Below are 6898 nucleotides of genomic sequence, written 5' to 3' on the forward strand. Positions count from 1 at the left end.
AAGACTTAGCAGAACAAATGGATGCAGAGATTACGTTCAGTAAAAATTGGAGCTAAGGGTCTCATTGGAAGTTAAGTTAAAAGCACGAGCCAGCCGTGAAAAACCAGACAGCAAGAGCTATAGTTTAGTACAAGATTTGAGGAAAATTAATAGAGTTATTGAAGATATACACCCGGTGGTGGCAAATCCATACACTTTATTAAGCAAGTTAAGGAATGAGTAGGTGGGGTTTACCTTCTGGATTTGAAGGATGCCTTTTCTGCCTGGTTTGGCCAAAGAAAGTCTACCCAATATGGCGAGAAAAAGATTCAGTTCACCTGGACAGTGTTACTCAGGGTTGTGAGAACAGCCCAGTGACTTTTTTTTGAAGACCAGCCAGCTTGTGAGCCTGAGACTTGGGTTCCTCCATCCCAAGGTGGAACTTTACTGCAGAATGTGGATGCCACGGTAACAAAAGAGGACTGTGCACAGTGGACTGTGAGTTTGCCGCATTTCTTGGTTTAAATGATTATCAAGTTTCTCAACAGGAAGCTCAACTGATCCAAGAGAAGGAAGGAAGCAATTTGCTGAATGCCCAGAGCACCAACACAGAGCTACCTCCGAGCCAGCAGCGTGCAACTGCCTGGAGACTGTCTGTGCCAGCTGGACGGACCTACAGGAGGAACCACTGGGCGATGCTGAGGATTTCTGGATTCATCGACAGAAGCAGTTTTGTGAGTCAAGGAAACTGTAAGGCAGGACATGATACTACTGACAAGGTAATAGAAGCAAAACCATTACCTGTGGGGACTTGCGCTCAGAAGGCCGAATTAACTGCCTTGACAAGAGCCTTAAATATATGGACGGATGCTAAATATGGATTTGGGGTGGTACATGCTTATAGTGCCACCTGGAAAGAGCAAGCATTGCTCACACACACAAGGAAAACAAATTCAGCATGGTGTAAATCTACGAAAAAGCATCGCTGTTATACATTGTAAAGGACATCAGAAAGGTAACACTGTACAGGGAACTGGAAATAAGATGACAGAACACAGGAACAGGGTGGCAGAACGGGCAGCTGAAGGAGAAGAAATTGTTGAACTGGCTTTAATTCCAGACGGTAAACTTCAAATTTCTGAACCCGAGTCAGAACAGGTAAAGTATTTTAGAGGGATAGGAATCTAAGTAATGGTTTAAGAAGGGAAGAGAGCAAGGACTCATTGTTGTGCCCATTAATACTTTACGGAAATTGGTCCTAGGGAAACACAATAAAACATATTGGGGAACAGACACTACAAAGTATTTGCACGATCTGAGTACCAGGATCAGGGTACAAGAGGGGCCTATTAGAAAAGGGAGAATTTCTTGGGCAACAATGGCAGGTAGACTTCAAGGAACTCCCAAGAAAAGTGAGGTATAGGTACCTATTGGTCTTACCAGGTACCTTTTCAGGATGGCCAGAGGCATTCCCTTGCAGAGTTAATAAGGCCAGGGTGGTGACAAGAGTTTTGTTACAAGAACTTTGTTGCTAAGGTAGTGCAACAAATCAGCAGGTTATTGGGAATTGATTGGCAATTACATACTCCTTACAGGCCTCAGTCAAGTGGCCAAATGGAGAAAATGAATTATTTGATCAAATGACAGATTGTTAAATTGGGGCAGGGAGCTGGAATTACCTGGCCCCAAGCTTCACCATTAGCCCTCTTGAGGATTAGAACGAAACCTCGGGTAAAAGAAGGGCTGAGCCCATTTGAGATCCTGTAGGAGGACGGCTCAGCCTCAGTGGTTCGTCAAAGAGAAAAAAGGGCCTCTTAAGCTGAAACTTAAGAAGCAAAATGTATTACTTGTATTCTGTGAATAGTATGTGTGTAGGATTTGCTTTAGCCTGGCTCGGTAATTCATATATTAATATCACTCAGAACACGGCACAGAAGTTAAACCTTTCTGACTGCTGGATATGTATGACTCTAGGAATGGAGGAATCGAATTCCCAGGAACGGGATTCCAAGTACTAATTGGAAAGTGTGTTGCAGTAGGTGCGCTCAAGTAAATTCTACAAAAGAATTAGCAGAATAAATCAGAGCTATTGTGTCTATATAGACCAGTCTCAAAGGGTGGAAACAGATTTAGAAGAAATCTGGAAACATACTCAATTGATACATCAAGTATCTCTTGATGATACCTCTGTTGGGCTTACAGAACAGTGGGACAAATTCACCAGTTGGTTACCAAATTTTGCATGGCTAAAGCAACTCCTTCTGGCTTGAACTATTGTAATCATCCCGCTCGTACTAATGTGTATTACAATAAGGTGTGTACTATGCCTGTGTAAAACATCCGGGAATAATTATGAGGAATGGAAGAGACATAAATTAAGACAGAAGGTGGAAAGTGGGAGATACTTCAAATCCTCCCTCTCCCAGAATGGGGCAATTTAGCGAAAGAATTCGCTAAGTTTAAAGGAAAAGGGGGGACTGAATTGGGAGTCAGGGTCCTTGAGTTGGGTCTTCCACTACAAAGATATGCAAGATAGGAGAGCCACCTCAACCAGGACAAAGGTCAAGATGAAGACTCCTGACTTCATCCAAGAGCGACCACCGAGTAGGGAGGAAGACGTTGAGCCTTCATTCAGCGGTCACCCTCCACTTTTTCCTCCGCTAAGGAATTGAGAACCTCCTAGGGACTCTTCGAAGTTGTCCCTGAGAACAGCAGCAGTTCAGGGGTGGGAGTGGGGCAGGTGGCAGTCATGGTGCTGTCCTTCAGGATCCCCCAACCTAGAACCGAAGTGATAAAAGCAGCTGCAACAGCAGCCAAGGTTCTTACTCTGATCTGCCAGGGACCATAAAGAGAAAGTCTCATGACTTGCTGTCAGTTTTATTTTTCCCACTGACCAGAAAATGGAAATGGAATGGCACAGATTTCTGGGAGCTGTAGTACATTGCTTCTTTTCTGAGACTGCCAGTGCACTGCATGGAGGGATGATGTGGAATGCCGATTACAAAAGTCATCAAACCATGACATTCCACCCCTTATTCCACATCACTACCTCATGCTTACATATATACAAAAAATTATTAACATACGTTAAGCCCACACACACATATATACATGGAATTACTGACTGCACACCCCAGCATCAACTTCCCTTGTGTTGCACATGGAACATCCCCATTTTTCTGCATCACTCACCAAGTGGACCCAGGTCCCTGAGCAGAGAGAGTTCCATGGAGATGTTTGCCCTTTGCACAAGCTGGAAGGACCCAGTGCACTGCATAACAGGATGATGTGGAATACCGATAACAACAATCATCAAACCACGACAACACCACACAGCTTGGTGCCATCCACAAACTTGATTTGGGTGCACTCAATCTCACTGTGGATGTCACTGAGGAAGATTTTAAGGAGTATTGGTCCCTGCACTGATCCGTGAGGCACCAATCTCCATCCAGACATTGAGCCATTGACCACCACTCTGTGCTTTCAGTCCTGCAGACAGTTCTTCGTCCATCAAACAGTACGCCCATCAAATCCATTGCTATCCACTTTGAAGAGAAGGATGCTATGAGGTACCATGCCAAAGGACTTCCTGAAGTCCAGATAGATGGCATCAGTGACTCCTCCTTTGTCCGTTGATGCGGTGATACCATCATAGAAAGCCACTAGGTTGGTCAAGCAGGACTTGAACCATTGGTTGAACGTTCTTTGATACATTTAATTTTAAAAGCTTACCTTTATCTGATCAGGCCCTGGGCCAAAAGGAGTGGGATGGGGAGGTGCATTGCTGTGAGGTCACTTGTGCAAACAGAACTCACCATCTTGTAGCAAACATGTGTCTGAGATGATGTTTGAGAGGTTATTTCTGTCTCTGGAGTTGACAGACCAGCAGCAGGAGCATGGCTGGCAAAGGGCCTTGGAAGACATTCTTTCTGTAGTAGCCAGTAAGACAGCCTTTCATTTGGGGCTGAGGTCTGTACCTTTAGGAAGGCAACTAAGGGTCATTCTCATGTCTCTGGCAAGCCAGCAGAAGGCACCTGCTTGGCAGCTTGACTGAGAGATCCCTTCTGCCTGAGAAGCTGATTGCCTGCATTCAGGAAGAGGCCTTGGGTATGGCTTTCCACATCCCTTGCACATTAGCACATGATGGGCACGTAACTTGGACGTGTCTACCTGCAAGGTCAGCATCAGGCATGTGTCTTGAAAGGTCATGGTGAGATGTCATCAGTGTGGTCTGCTGGTAGGCCAAAAGAAGGTTGAGGGGTTGGTACCCTGCCTGGAGTGTAGATTCTGAGATGACTGCACTTTGCATCTACCTGGACTGGTGGAAGACATCAGAGTCTGTCCTGTATGTACCCTGCAGTGGTACTCCTCAGGGGTCTGTAAGTGGGACTGGTGCAATTTAGCCTCTCTGTCGCTGACTTGGACCATGCTGTTGAGTGCACCTTCAGAAAGTTTGTGGGTGACACCGCTTTCTGTGATGAGGTCAACACAGTAAAGAGAAGGGATGCCATCCAGAGGGACCTGGACAAGCTACAGAGGTGGGTCTGTGCAAACCTCACGAGGATCAACAAGGCCTTGTGCAAGGAGATTTACATGGGTCAGGGCAATCCCAAATGCAAATGCAAGCAGAATGCTCGTAGAGCAGTCCGGAGGAGAAACACTTACAGTATCATGTGATGAAAAACTCAACACAAATGGGCAGTGTGCACTTGCAGCGCAGAAACCCAAACATATCCTGGGCTGCATCCAATGAAACGCAGCTAGTAGGGCAAGGGAGGCGATTCTCCCACTCTGTTCCATTCTTGTGAGACCCCACCTAGAGTCCTGCATTCAGATCAAGAAGAGAGGTTGTGAAATCTCCTCCTATGCAGATTTTCAAGACTGGACGTCTGCCTTTGCGACCCATTCTAGGGTACTTGCTTTAGCATGGGTGCTGGACTCAGTGATCTCTTGAAGTCCCTTCCAACCCCTTCTTGTTTCTAATCTCCGTTTAAGTACTGGCAGGCTGCAATGTATTCTCGGAGCCTTCTCTTCTCCAGGCAGAACAAGCCCAGCTCCCTCAGCCTGTCTTCCTAGGAGAGGTGCTCCAGCCTTCTGATCACCCTCGTGGCTTTCCTCTGGACCTGCTCCAAAAGCTCTACGTCTTTCTGGTGCTGGGGGGTCCCACGCTTGGACACAAGATTCCAGGTGGGGCCTTCGGAGGGCTGAGTAGGGAAGGACAATCCCCTCCCTCGCTCTGATGACCACCTCTCTGTTGATGCAGCCCAGGGCACAGTTGGCCTCTCAGGCTGCAAGCGCTCCCTGCTGGCTCCTGCAAAGGTTTTCATCTACCAGGACCCCTAAGTCCTTCCCCGCAGGGCTACTCTCTAGCAGTTCTTCTCCCAGCCTGTGCTCATATCTGGGATTGTCCCACCACAGGTGCAAAACCTTGCACTTGACCTTGTTGAACCTCCTGCTGTTTCTTTGGGCCCACTTTTCAAGCCTGTCCAGGTCTCTGTGGATGGCTCCCCTTAATTCCGTTGTGTCAACTGCAGCACTCAGCTTGGTGTCATCAGCAACTTTGCTGAGGGTACCCTCGATCTCATCATCCACACCACTGATAAAGACACTGAAGAGCTCTGGTCCCAGTGCTGACCCCTGGGGACAACACTTGTGATCAGCCACCACCTGTGGAGCCGATTTATCAGAGAGCCATTGACCGCAGCCCTTTGGCTGCGACCTTCCAAGCAATTTCTTATCCAATGCATAGTCCACCCTTCCAATCCATCTCTCTTATCTCTCCATAGATACAAGGATGTGATGTGGGACCCTGCCAAAGGCCTTTCAAAAGTCCAGGGAGATTTTTTATACCAGTCGGTGGAATGAATGCACTGTCAAAGCATCCTTGTGATCATTCTGGCCAAATATTATTTACAGAATTTACACTAATGTGCGGAAAAATTCTGAAGGAGAAGCACTGAAGATGCCTTCTATTTTCAGTTTGTGACAAAGACAAGTCAACATTGTTTTAGGAAATAATTACAACAATATCATATCCCATTGTGAAGCAGGATCACTGAGAAATACAAGGCTGTTCACACACCAAGCAAAGCGAAAGCGGAGTGTTTAAGGAAGAGCACACGTGGATTCCTTTTGCTCAACTAATCTATTGATCCTTAGGCTAACACATGGATCCCTTTTGCTAATCAAGCCTGTATCACCTCCACGGTGCCTGCTGGCATCTCACTTGCCTGCAGACACAGAGATAGAGCACAGAGGCTGAAAGAGTCAGCATTGACCCAGAATTCCCTGTCTGCAGGTACCAAGCAGCAGGTCAGACACACCCTGATGTGGACAACAAAAAGGATTGTGTTGCTGTCTGTAGGCAGACGGCTCCATATACAGAATTTATAAGGTTCCAGGCAGGTTTGATTATGTCCTGGTGCATAGATCCAGGAGTCTGAGTGATTAATTGAAACACATATGTGCTTTCATTTAGGAGGAAACTAAAAGCACAGACTCTGCAAGGTCCTTATCTGAAAGACACATTCATGAAAAGTCTCCATGGAAGTGCCCAGGGCTCCTGCCCCAGGCAGCACCTGTGGCAGCAGGAGGCCCCTGCCCTGCCGGGTTGGCTCCTTCCCCCACATGTCTCCCCACAGCGCCCTGGGCAGCTCCTCGGGCAGGCTGAGTGCTGAGCCTGGCAGCAGGCAGAGTTCCTGCCCCGCCACACAGCCCCTGGGACACAGCAGGGACCCTGCTCTGCACCACAGCCCTGGGCACCCGCCTGCACCCCCAGCTGCACAGCCTGCAGCCGTCCTGGGACACGCAGCCCTCATGGCTGTGCTCTGATGCTGCAGCAGGGAAGCCCTCATCTGAAGCGTGTCATTTACCATGATGAAAAAAAGACAAACACCGAGTGTCTATAGCCTAGTCT

This window comes from Numida meleagris, unplaced genomic scaffold, assembly GCF_002078875.1.
Source record: "Numida meleagris isolate 19003 breed g44 Domestic line unplaced genomic scaffold, NumMel1.0 unplaced_Scaffold295, whole genome shotgun sequence".
NCBI lineage: Eukaryota > Metazoa > Chordata > Aves > Galliformes > Numididae > Numida > Numida meleagris.